This window comes from Vidua chalybeata, chromosome 1 (assembly GCF_026979565.1).
Source record: "Vidua chalybeata isolate OUT-0048 chromosome 1, bVidCha1 merged haplotype, whole genome shotgun sequence".
In the NCBI taxonomy this organism is placed as follows: Eukaryota; Metazoa; Chordata; class Aves; order Passeriformes; family Viduidae; genus Vidua; species Vidua chalybeata.
In genome coordinates, this window is record NC_071530.1 from 80,988,687 (window position 1) to 81,002,771 (window position 14,085).

The 14,085-nt window shown below is 37.1% G+C and overlaps 1 protein-coding gene across 11 annotated transcripts in view; it reads left to right on the plus strand.

Moving 5' to 3' along the window:
- CTNND2 (catenin delta 2) overlaps nucleotides 1-14,085 on the plus strand; it is a 631,469-nt gene that overhangs the window by 507,452 nt on the left and 109,932 nt on the right. The window lies entirely within an intron of this gene.

Sequence of the window (14,085 nt, forward strand, 5' to 3'; positions counted from 1 at the left end):
TTTCAACCAAAAGACTTAAATAGATCCTTAGCAAATATGATAACTATTTATGTTCGTGTTTCTATGCCACACTTGTATATGCAATGCAAAGATGCATTTATATGAATATGTGCAATTTGATCTGTCCATTCGTAAAAGTTACTGTAGATGTGAGAATGAAAGTAGAATGTGTAAGCAGAGTTTCAGTCCTGATAAGATCTTACTAGAGGATGGAGTCATAGCAATTTCTGAATTCCAATGCATATCATTTTCATGAAATGTTTTGAGATAATAGGCAGGTTGTTTTAAGTCTAGGTTTTTTTTTCTCCAGCTATATTGGAGCATATAATCTGTAATCTATCCCAGAGACATGAAAATAGATAAGTTAATATTTTTACATACATTACAGAAAATAATATAGTGCATAGTATGTGTCAGTAAGGCAGTCTATGTTGTATGCTGCATCCAAAGCAGATATACATTAAAGAGCTAAACAAAAAAGAAAGTGATAGGAGGCAAAGTAAAATAGCAATATTTTTTATGTACCAAGCACCTTTTTGTCTTTGTGCTCTTTCATCAAATGAAATGTCTCCTTTTCCAACGTTATATTTGAAAAGTTTAAGGGAAAAAGCAATAGATATTATTATTGACAGTTTATATGCAATCAGAAGAGAATTAAAGATAGGAGATAATAACTTCCATATTGCAAATATGGAGCTAAATGTAGTATTGGAGTATTGGACTTCAACTCAGGTGTGATTTTGTGAATACCAGCTATCTTTGGGTATGTGACTGAAGCCAGGTGTTTGTACCTGAGTTGTTTTGACTTTTTTTGAAAAGAGTTTATGATATAATTGTGTTGCATTGCATTCAAATCACTACCAACAAAAAATTTTCATAATCACTAGGAGGTGACAGAAGGTGTTACATGAAGACCTTTACTACATTAAAAGTCTCACATTTCCAGTATTTAATATGTCTCAGTTAAAGAGCTGCCTCTGAAAGAAACTTCTGTTAAAAATTTGGGGCTTCACAATGTCCCCTCTCTGAGTGAGCATGTCGGGTGTTGATCTCCCCTCACCATAAGCTCCATCTTCCTGTTAATTTTTCTCAACTGCTTCTCAGGGACCAGTGCTCATCCCTGAATCTGCAAACTTCAGTTTTTCCTACCTCTTAGTTGATGGATTCATTGCACACTGGTCTTGAAATCTTTCTTCTTTCTTTTTTTTTTTTTTCTTGTGAGTGTGTGTGCACGCCCATTTGCAAACTGATGTGAGCTTACTGTAGCCTGCACTCTGGGTCAGCCTGAGGACTGGGGCCACGTGAGAAGGGTACGTTGCCTGATGGAATACACACTGCTTTGCAGCAAGGCTTACTACCAAGCGCTTGATGGGATGCTGTCATAGCAGAATGGCTTCTGGTCAGCTCGTGCAAAATAAGCTCATATCTGCCTGCAAAAGACTGTGCATATTATAACTCCAGAATCCTTGCCAGGTAGCTGTAGCAGCAGCTCAAACTGCTGTCCTGGGCAGCTTGGTCCTCCTTCTAAGCCCTTCAATCATAGTACAGATTTTTAATATCTTTCTGATATCAAACCCTCACTATTTCCCAAATGCATCTTTCTATCCTCTCTAATGGCTTCAGATATTGTTTTGGCCTCCATCCATCTTCTTTAGATAGTTCCATCCCACTGAGTCTGCGTGGATGCCCTTTGGCAGAGCAAGAACATTTGGAGAGGGTTGAGACTTACTTCTATGTCACACCAGTGGTAACTTTTCTTGCTTACTTTTCCCCACTTTTGAAAATATCTCTCTCTATGCAAAATGTCAAATCTGAGATTGTGCAAGAGAGAAAAGTGCAAGCTCACCCCTGAGAAGGTAACTGGTTTCTTCTGTTGAATTCATGTAATATACTGGGACTGTAGGCTGGAGGAAACAGCAAGTGTCAGAACGAAAAGATGAGAAAATTCTGTGATAATGGTTGGAGTCTTGCTCTGTTCAGGTGAAATACCCACCACCCTCAATAAACTGAACAGCTTCCACACTATCCACACTTTCCACTTGAGTCCAGTTACAAGGCCTGTATTTCCATTTCAAGATCTCAGTGAACAAGGGAGGTAAATCAAGAAGATGTAATGTGGTTGCTGGCTGAGGTTGTGCTGTGCTTATCTGCTAAATGGAAAGTCCATTGTCATCTTCCATGGGAGAATTTCTTCTAAGACTTTGGTTTGGTTATCCTCTGCTCTTTTCTTTTTCTTTTTGGCTTGAGCTTATTTTAAGGGGACACAGTTAAAATGCATTTGCATTGGGAAGTGAAGTCACTTGTATTTCAGTGACAGTGCTCAGTATCAGAGGAAGAGTAGTGGTGTTCAGGATGCTTGAGAAATCCTGAATATCTAATGTTGCCAGATTTTAGAGACTTCAGGTTGTATTATATAATTTAATGCTAACAAATATGCCAGAAGGATTTGGGTTCAAGGGATTTTTCAGTCTTCTGTGACTTTGGTTGTCTGGTGTATTCACTGCTGAAAACATTAAATATCTGAGAGGTGATGTAATGTAATCCATCCTATATACAATGCTAATAAGTAGCTTGCAATGGCCATTATACAGGAATAGTCAGATCTTTGTTTTGTGTTTTTATCACAGCAGTATATGAATTATTATTTTTTCTGCTTATCTTTGCTTTTCTCAGTTTTTTGGTGATAATTTCTTACGATTTTTCAATTAAAAAGTTCTTTATTACCTACAGTTTTTAGTACTCATGCTTACTCATTATCTTTCTTAACCACATTCTTATGCCTATAACGCCAGTCACCCAGTAATGCAGCTGAAATCACATAAAAAGCAGCAGCAATATCAGGCCGCCTTCTCCTATTTTCTCTTTTCCTTAAAGATGTTATTTACAAAGTGCACTTTGCATACTTTTCTGATTTGAAAAAAGAAAGTAGTTTTAATACAATATTATACAAATTAATGTTGGAACAAATTAATAACTGGAACACTGTGAAATTGTTTAGATAATTCAAAGATCTAAATACAGCATTATGACTATCACTTACAAATTTAATCTAAATATTCAACTTCCATAAATTGCCAGACCTCAGTGTGACATGTTGGAGTAATCACCCAATTTAGTTGCCTCCCCACTGAGATACTAGTACCTTATCTCATTAAGCTCTGGTAAAGTTAGACTTATTTTTTTCCTTTTATATTTTAGCTGTGACTCTTTACTTGTTTTAGGGAAATATGTATCTTTGATTTATAGTTTCTGATTCACTTAAACTTATTAGGGATAGTCAGGTGAAAACTGAATTTGTAATCCCAGTTGTTAATGTTAATGGGAGGGGGTTTGCAATCCTCAATCTGAAATTTAAAAATCAACAAGAGGGACACTGGATAATGTTGTCTTAACCTGGAACATCAAGGTTACTTATTACAAAACTATAAATCCCTGTCCAGAGATTTATTTGAAAAAAAAAATGTCAGAGAAAAAAAAAAATCAAGAATTTTTGCCTCATGTACAATCTGGAACCCTGTTCTTCTATTAATTTAAAATGAGTTTAAGTGAAATAAATATTATCTGAGGACTTTAAAGAATTTTAAGACTTCATTATAGTTTTAAAATTCTAATGTGGGTTTTGACACAAAATTATAAAATTATTTTTCTTTCTTACATGTTGTATTTAATTTTTAATCATACACTGAAAGTACAGAGGCAATTGTGAAAATCAAAGTCCTGTTAAAATATTTATCTTCACCCCATTAGTCCATTAGAAATTGTATGGGAGTATCATTCAAGAAGTTATTTATTTAGAAAGCTTCATATCTTTCCAAGTTTCTTACTTCATATTTTCTTACTCGTAAAACCTTTAACAAAATGCCTTTAATTCTTTTTCAACTGAATAAACATGTAACAAGCTCTCAAAGTAGAGGAGCAAAGGGGAAAAGTGCTTTTAAAACATGACTTAAATGAACTGACCCAGTAGAATTTTCTGGATAGATCAACTTCTGGAAGGAACAAGTTGCCCTGCTAAAACAATTTTTGTTAGCTGTGAAACTTGAATATCAAATATTTTCAACTGGTTTGCGGGTGAGTGATGTATCTCACTGAGATTTACATCCAATGCATTTGTCTCACTGTGTTATTTCTTCTCCAGTTCTCTTCTAAACATCCAAAGTCTATTGACTCCTGTCCTTAGGAACTTCTGTACTCTGTTTTCAATAGAACAATCTGCTGCATACTGACCAAATAAGACATGGAAACAGCATCAAATAAATGACACAGACCGTATTATTTGTCATCTGTTCAGTTTCTAGAGAAATATGTATGTAGACACATGTATGTGAAACATGTTTGAAACTAAACTGATAGATGTATGTATGTGCATAGGTGTAGGTGTGTTTGTGTTGTATACGTTCAGATATAGAAAGGATGATTATGGAAGCCGTAATACCTTTCTGTCTTTACTGACTGCTGCAAGCTCTGAATATCTGCTGTTGAGTATAAATGCAGCTGGCTTCTTACAGTACTGGACTGTTGTTGCTGATTTTGTGATTCTCCTCCTGTTAACAGAGCAGTCATGTTTTGTCCATCTCTGTTGATAATGTGGTGGATATAGAGATTTTGGACTCACCAACCCACCTCAGTACTTTCCATGCTTTTCTAGAACCCAGGAGCTCTTCTCAGTCTCTGACCATGCAATTTTGTCCATCAGAAAGCCCACGTTTTCTGTCAGAAAGAAGCCTGTCAGAATGGAAAGTTAGGACAAAACTCAAGTGAATTGTGTGTTTCCACAGACAACCTATTCAAGGGAGAGACTGTTACTACAAGCAGTTCCCACAAGCCAAAATGGGAAAAAGCACAGGAAATTTAAAAAGTCAGTCTGCAGGAAAATGTGCATTTCACCTTTTCAAGAATCTAGGTTCCAGCCTAGAAAAGAGTCACAAACCAATTGAGAGGCCACAACAATTGCATCCCAGTTAAGCCTAAAGTTTTGAAGGTGAATTTCTGCAAGGTATTAAAGAGATTGTTTCTTCCTGAATGCTGCAATTGTTCAGAAATGTTGCTGAAATAAAAGTCTAATGTTAAGACTCAGGGAGAGAGAGAGATTTTAGTAGGAATAGATCAGTATCCTCTGATTACTACTGTAATATTTTTATTCAGAAGATACTCAAGGGAAAAGTACCTACAGAATTAAATGTGTAGTTTTGTCAGATATTTAAGGACCCCACTTTTTCTTCACAGTGCAGTTATTCCTAATTTGCATATTCATGAACTTATTTATAAGGTTTATACAGGGTCGTACTGTATTAATTATAGCAAAGGCATTCAAATAGCACTCTCAAGCATAGTGCTTTTAATGCTTCTTCGGCATTCCTGGTAAAAGCATTATTTCAACATATCAAATTGATGCTTCAAATTCTTTGTAGCTCTGGAAGTCTATTCTGGACTCAAGCTAATGAAAATCTTAAGCAGAAATTTTGATTTGTTTAAACTGGTATTATGGAATGCCCTTTGTATTTTTTCTTGGTCTGAAAAATAATACAATGTAATTCCAGCCACTTTTTACTTTTCTGTACTTAAAAACGTAGAAGCTTTGGTGGCATATCTCCTTCGTGCATCATTTTATCTGACAAAAGAAATGCTGGGCTGCTCTGCAAATGAGGGCTGTTCTGCCTTCAAACACAGAACAAACTACCAATGTACTGATTTTGCAGTTAGCCAAAACATGATCTGTCAACACACATCTTCAAAATACTATATAAGTGGTTCCTGTGCAAACAAGGAAACTCACTCATGGGTCAGTGGGGCTTCATGTTTGGATACCAAATAGAAATACTGGACCTGTATGTTGAGAGTTGAGGACCTAGCTGAAATTTAGTTCTTATTCTTCAACTGACATATTTTATTCTCTTTAATATGAATGTATGTGGATTATTTCAGGGAAAAAAGTCCACAGCTTAACTGGGTGTCATACAATTAGATGTATTTACTTATTGCTATGGCAGGAATGTGTTCTTCCTGTATTTAAGTAATTTACTGTTTCTGGGAATTATAGACCTACATGTGAAAAGAATGAATATGCCTTTTGCATCTTACAGCATTCTTAGGCTCAGCAGCAATGACAAAATTATAAAGTGTTGCTTCTAAGGCTGAATGGCTTATGATGTACCCTAGCCTTAAATGTGGGGGCTGTTGAATATCTGAAGTATATTTTGAAGGACTGACTGTTTTTCCAGCTTTTGATGATTTTAATTCCTTTCCTTTAGTGCCTGCTGTTAACTAGTGCCTAATGTGAAAATTAAATGTCCACTCTTACTTGCATAGTTAGGTAGTGCTAATTTACATTTCCTTCTGCCAAAGGTTTAAGCCTTGTGGATGTGAATGCTTTGAAGAAAGTAACTAGTTTCTTTTGTGAAATGGCTTCAGCTTTGTTGCTTGGGTTTTTTGGCACTTCAAAACAGTTTTTATTTATGCAGTAACAAGTGTTAGCTTGGCAGACACTGTAATAAAGTATGATTTGAGTCTTAGTGTCCTGTTGACTTGATTTTACCTGACTCTGGCCAGCTGCAGAGCTGAGTATCACAGTGCCACAGATGTTTTCTTTTTGGGAAGATCCCCCTAAGCCTGTGTGGTACCACATGTATTTTAGAGCTTATCCATGCCATCACTGTTTGGGAGGATAAAGAGATGGAGCCAATTTTTTCTTGGCTGTCTGGTCCCATTGAGAAGAATACCACAAGTGTCACTGGGAATCAAGATGTACCTCTGTTGTGGCTTTGCTGACCATCAAAAAATCCTAAGTAGTTCTTTTTGAATGGGTACTTTGAAAAACTCATCTAGTCTGCCTCCACAGAAAATATTATTTGTCTCAGCATGAGTGAAAAGCTGATTGAGACAATTCTGTGGCACCACTCACGGTCACAGTGATTGATGATAGAGGATGATGTTTTATTTACCCAAGAAAGATGAGAAACACAGTCATTCAGAGTTTGTATGCCCACTCAGTTTCACCAAAGATAATAAAATAGCACTCAATAAGTTTGGGTTCTTTGGTGCTCATCGCGTGATTTCTATATTGACTAGATTTTCTCCTCCTAAAACTATTTTCTTTACTAGGCAGTGTGAAAAAGGAACATGTGAAAACACATGGCTCTGAATAGTGAAGGAAAGGCAGAGTGTACTTTCCCTTTTTGTCTCCTGATAAATGGCTTCAAATCTGAAGAAACTTTGCCTAGGAATGGGGGATCATTTGGTCTCTGCTCAGTCTGAGGATTTGCAGTAGAGAGATGTATTTGAAGTATGCTGAGCTTGCTTCAGCCTTCTGGATAAGCCAGCCAACATCACAGAGTAAATGTTTTATCACGTCCTTTCAGAATGTTGTGGGCATGTGAGCTGGTGGACTTCAGGCACAGGAGTAATTAATGCCAGCAACCCAAGTTGAAGCAGTGCTCAAATCTTTTTCTCAGAGAAGGCTTTGATGGCATTCCCCATGTCTGCAAGTTGGTGAGCTACTGAGAGTTGGTGAGAAATGCTCTCCAGCATTAAGTGTAGCATTGAAGCCCCAAGAGCTGCAGTCCCTACTAATCACATTCACAAACTTTGCAACTTTTATCTCTTTGGGAAATATTTTCCCAAGAACTCTCCTGATGAAGTAAGTAAATAAATAAAAATACAGCTCCTGAAGGGTGTGATGAAACAGGCTGCAGACTGCCAGGCCTGCTTAGTTTGCAGTCCACTCAGAATGTCTGAGCTGAACCCAGAAAAGCAGAAGATCATTTCAGAATATCATATTTTGTGAAACATTGCCTAGTGAGTGTGTTGAGAAAGTATTCTTGTTATCATCACTGCAAATCTCCATAGAGGAGTTTTAACACTTTGGAAGATTTTTCGTTGATCTCTTTTGATGAAGAGAGGGCAGTCTAGTAAAAGCACATTGAGAAATGAAGACCACTGCTTGCAATAAAATGGATTCCCCCCTTTCTGAGAGGATTAGTAAAGTGGACAGTTAATTTGAGGGTAAATTGATGCTTCTATAAAAATGGAAGTAAAAAGCAAGTGATGCTTTTCACTAATTCAATTTAATTCCATCGATTTTATCCAAATTGAATATTTCTGTGGTTTCTGTCTAATACAGAAAAATAAGGTGGCACAGTGCCCTCTTCAAAAATCATTTAAAGATACTGGGTATTTCAGGTGTTTTAGTTCCTACTATCTTCCCTAAATTAGCTTCACATACAGTATTTTCAACATCTTTATTACTGGTGGGAAAATTTTCTTGGGAAAGAACATACATTGAGTAAAAAAAATTAAGAATCCATTATTTTAAATGCATAAGTGTGTGCTGTGAAAACATTTAACATCTGCCTGATAGATGTCCTTTTAGAAGAACATATAGTGAGAAGGAGGAATGGTTTCAAAGTGAAAGAGAGTAGGTTTAGATTAGATGTTAGAAGGAAATTCTTTACTGTGAGGGTGATAAGGCATTGGAACTGGTTGTCCAGAGAAGTTGTGTATACCCCATCCCTGGAAGTGTTCAAGGCCAGGCTGGATGGGACTTTGAGCAAGCTGGGATAGTGGAAAGCCTCCCTGCCATGGGCAGCCAGATGATCCATAAGGCCCCGTCCAACCCCCAGACCATTTTATGATTCTACAATAGTATTTTTAGCTAGGATTGCCCACTCCATGCAGACAATTCCTGTGACAAAGTACTTTTGAAGTATTTGTCCTAGTGTAGCTTTTTTACATTCACAGCTCATTTCTTTTTGTCAGGTAGTCATTTATTACAGTTAGTTGGTTCCAGCTTCAGTGTTTCCTCTTGAAGGACAGTAATATTGTGAAACCCCTCCTCTTCTCCCCCTGCTGTCATTCATCCATCTTTGTATTGGATTTACTGTGTACAAAAGAACAATATTTGGAAAGTGTTTCAAAAAAGAAACGAGGTCACAAGAGGGCACAATATACGTATTGTGCCCACACAAATTTGAGTTTAAGGGTTTTTTTAAACCCCTAATGAAGTAAAAATACCCACTAGAATGGATAATAAAAATAGTTACTTACAAAATACTTACTTAATTCCCTGTATTTGCTTTATACAATTGATTTGTGCTGGGGAAGTTTTTTAGTCGACTAGTTAAATTGATGGACTTCAGTTGATTTTGATGCCTGCTGTGTTTGGTTGCCAGACTTCATGTTAAGAAGGAATGTCTTCTAATCAATGCAAATACGAGAAAATGCACAATGTTGTTTGCACTCATGGTAGTTACTTAGGCGTTAGAGTCAGCTGCCTGTGCTCGCGGTCTGATTGCACAGGTGGGCCCTTGCAGTCAGTGAGGAGAGAGATCTGCAGCTGCCTGGCCTTGGGCACAGCTTATGACCTCAGAAGTATTTAAGTTTCATAAACCCACAGAAATAAGGACAATCTTATTTTTAGTTAACAAACACAACTGGGAGGTCATCCTTTTTATAGCCCATGTGATAAAGGAAGCAGAGCAGAGAGTAGTGTTTCTGTTTGCATTCACCAAGAGCATGACCAAAGCCAAAGATTTTTGAGTTAGTATGAATATTTGCCGTGCACAACAGAAGGATCAACTGGGACACATTTAAGAGAAGTACCAACCGAGACAAGTTCAAGAAGGAGGGTGCAGCTTCATTAATTTAACATCAAGGATGGTGATGTAACTAGGGTGGTATCTTCTGTGCTGGATACCAATCTGATTTGGGAACAGTGTAGTCCTCCTTAGCCCACTCTTAGATGGAACCATGTCACCCTTCCCTGTCACTAGGTTGCAGAAGTTACTGAGGACACCTGGTCCAGACACAAGGCATAGGATCCACCTGCAAAATCAGCAGGAATGTGGCTGCCACTGGAATCACCAGCACTGAAACAGGGAAGAGGGAAATTCACATGAATGATACCATTTTTGGAACTGAAATTTTATACAGAAATGACATGGGAGTTTTTAATTGTTTTTACAAGAACAATGTGTTTGCTATTTTTGTATCCATTGTCTTTTAGAGAATTGGTAGTTTTGTTTTTGCCTTCACCTAGGTTATAGAAGAGTCAGCTAGAAGAGTCCTTGGGCACTGAATTACTCAAAGATTTCCAAGATTTTTTTTATTATTATTATTCTATTTGGGCTTTAATAAAAAAAAACTGGTGGACATAAATAGGCAGTTTTTCCACCTTGAAAGATTTCAGGAAAACAAATTGTCTTCCTTTGATTATAAAAGCAATTTATGACTTGTTTTAGGTGTCTTATTTAACTAGACACCTAAATGAGTTACTGGTTGTTTAGAGGCATACTAGTGCTATATGTATGTCACATTTGTGTATACAATGATCTGTAAATAATCAGTTTGTTTTACAGTTTTTCCCCTGAATATATAAGTACTTTAAGCACTTTGCCAATATTATTATCTGTAATGAAAACGCATAATTACTTGCTAATAAAACAGGAAGATGTGCATCTCTAGAAGGGATTGTATGTATTTATATATTTTTCTTTTTTTTTTTTTTTACTCTTTGGTCTGAATAATGAGGTTGGTAGAATTTGTTTTAAAGCAGTGGGAAGTGATTGCATTAGCACAAATATTTTATTCAAGAATCATGGCTCCACATATCATGAAACACCACGGAAAGCATTAACTGATTAATTATCCCCCATAATTCTCCAACATATCTCTGTCTAGATTATAATGCTTACAGTGTCGCTTCTGCCAGGGTTACATTTTGTCTGACCTTATGGCAGACATGCAGTGTAATTACTAAATAGGGGCTAATTTATGTAAACAAATGTTAGTCTTTCATAGCATGAGCCCTGTCATTATGTTTTATTGCTAGTGGATGTGCTATGTAGTCAGCCATTCTTCAACGTTTCGGGTAGACCATTATAGTAAATTATCTTTATATTACAAACAAAAAAGATTAGGGTTTACAAAGTGAAAGTAGCATAATCCTTAGATACTATTTATATTTCCTCCCCTACAAATATGTGAGAGCTTCAACTGATCATACTTTAGCAAAGTAAATATATTTTACTTTCTATGAGGGCACTTCAGGTATTTTCCATTTAGTGCAATTTGGGGGATTCCAATGCAAACCACAGCTTGTTATCAGATGTAATAGATTTTAAAAAGTATGCAGGAACTGGAGTCTATTTAATACTGTGGTAACTGTCATGTATTGACCTTCATCTATCAAAAACAGGTAGCTGCCATACAGTAAAAGTAATTGATTTCCATTGTTCCTGATAATCTAAATTAATCTGATAGCCCCCATTCTTAAATCAAATGCAGGAATGTGTTATGAAGATAACAATGAAACTACCCACCCATTTTTTTCTTGGTTTCAAATAGTACTAATAATACCATTTCATTCTTTCTTTCCTTACTTCTTATTCTTAGATAAGGAAAGAAAGAAGATTGATTATGTTTATAGTGACATCTGAATACCTGGAGTTTTCACTGCTGCAGACATGCAGCAGTATTGGGAATGGGTCTCTTGGCAGGTGTCTAAGCTTATTCGTGCCTTTCCTGTTTAATCATTTCACATTTACTCCTCTCTGCTGGAGGTCTGTCCTTGTGCTGTTCATTCTTTCAAGTTCATGTATTCAGTAAGAAACAAATTATTAATCTGTTTCATCAATAATAAATATTTGTTCATGTTTAAAATCTTCAATGAGAAATAGAATGGTTTGCAGCAGATGCCATTTGGGAGTTTGCACTGCTTTTTTTCATAGTTAGTGTGAAACGAAGTTAGGGGCCTCAGCACAGTTCCTGCTACTGTCTCACCTGAAGCAGTACTGCTGTTGCAGTCCTTGATACCCAGGCAGGAAATAAGAATGATGTTGGCAGTGCAAGTGGAAGGTAACTTGCAGCACTGGGTATGTGTGCCCTGCAGCAGGTTCACGTCAGCATGTTCAGCCAGCAGTACAGACTATTTCATTTGATATCAACCTCCTGTGGACCTGTACTATACATTTAGGTTGTTATTTTCAACTCTCGTGGCATACTTCCGAGTTGAAGTTTGGTTGTTAAATGTACCTGCCTAGGTATTTGATCGTTCCTCCTGACCGCAGCATCAAGGCATCCATGGCAGTCACAAACTCAGTGGATTTTGAATCCTTTGTGAATCCATTTCAGAGGAGAAAGTTGTGTGTGAATTTAATAAATAAATAAATAAATAAATAAATAATTTTAAAAATCCCCAAAACTAACCAAACCACCAAACAAAAAGCAATCAGCTTGCTGGGAACTTAGGAGCAAATAATGCTGCTATACAGGAAGACCGGAAATCATGGCAGAACCACTCACTTGGTGGTAAACAGCAAGTCTCCTGAAGCACAAGAGGAAGCCAGAACAACAAAGGAATATGAAAAGCTGTATTTGGAGATAAAATGAGGAAGATCAAAGACCAGCGGGAGATAACTTGGGATATAAAGGGTCACATCAGGGGATTTTACAGGCATATGTATCCTAAAAGGAGAAAGAAGTTGAGAAAACAGAAGTCCATTAATGCATGGGGAAGACAAATTAGTGATGGATGAAAGGGAAAAGACTGAAGAACTCAACACCTGTTGTGCCACAGTTTTATCAGGCAAATCCTGCTCCTGTACTCCTGTACGTTACAGTGTGTTTTAAGAAGAGCAAGAAGAAGCAGGCATGGGCATCAACAGGATAAGGGCTATTTGGAGAATATATATATGTGTGTGTGTGTGTGTGTGTGTGTGTGTATGTTTGTATGTATTTGGATCCATGACACTGGATGGAATTTACCCAAGGGTATTGCAAAAAAAGCTTATTGGTGTGGTTGTGAGGCATCTATCACATGGTGTTTCGGGGAGGTGACTGAGAACTAGAGAAAGGCTAAAAATTTGGCTTTGAGGAGAACAGAAATAGTCTGAGGATCACCTTTATCTCAGAAACCTCAGAAAAAAAAAACGAACTATGACTTTTTATTAATCCATTTCAAAGCATATGATGGAGAAACAGTCAGCCTGGATTTACCACTGGCAAATCATGCTTAGTGAGCATGATTGCCTTCTGTGATAAAGCGTTTGTCCATGTGGATGAAAGGAGAGTGCTGATGAAATATACTACTCCTATTGTTTTATTAGCACAGGCTGTAAATCCTGACTAAAGCAGCACAGTTCAGATTGGATGTTGCACTTTACCAGGTAGGCAGTGCAAAACTGGAGCAGAGAGGTGGTGGAATGTCGTCCATCCTTTGATCACTTCAAGGCTCTCCAGCAAAACCGTTGACCTTATCTGGTCTTGATAATCCTTCCATAGGCAGCAGGCTGGACTCTGATGACTTCCCAGTGGTTCTTCCAACCAGCAATTCTAAGATTATGTGAGTGACTCCAGAGTCTCAAGTCAAGCCCCTGGAAAACTGGGAATACAGGAAGTATAAGCTCTGAAACAAAATCTGGAAAAGAACAAAATTCCCTTACCTCCTTTCTCATGTCAGAGCATTTGTCTTCCCTTGCATTGGTCATGGAGCACTTGCTGATAGAGATGAGCAGGCTAATGGAAAACAATCCCAGCAAACCCTCCTAAGTGAAACTGTCATTCACGTCAAATAAATCCATTGTGTGTGGTGGATTCCTACACACAGTGAGTCCTACAGGGGTGAAAAGTGACTGTGTAAACAACATATCACAACCATTCTGTTACAGGGGGTTGAATGAAGGATGCAGAGGCAAACTTAATTTGGGTATTATGTGAGTTTTCAGTCCTTGACTTTCTAACTGTACTGTTCTGTAAAGCATGTTACAACGATTAGCAATTGCAAGATTACTTTCAAATGTCAGCCAAACAGCTTGAGAAATATTTGTATTTGAAAATCTTTTTTAAATTATAGTCACATAGGCTAGTAAGTGTTAATTTGCATTCTCTTAAGAAATAAGCAAATAAGTGGTATTTTGATGGTACTTTAAACTGATATGTGCAGTTACAATATTGGACATTTTTAATTAATGTTAATTTAAATAGACACTTTCAGAATTGCAATTGCAAGCTGCTTTTTGTATTCTTTACATCAAGATGAAATTGCAGAGAAAAAGTATTGACCATTACATTCACAGTGTCTTGCCATTTGTA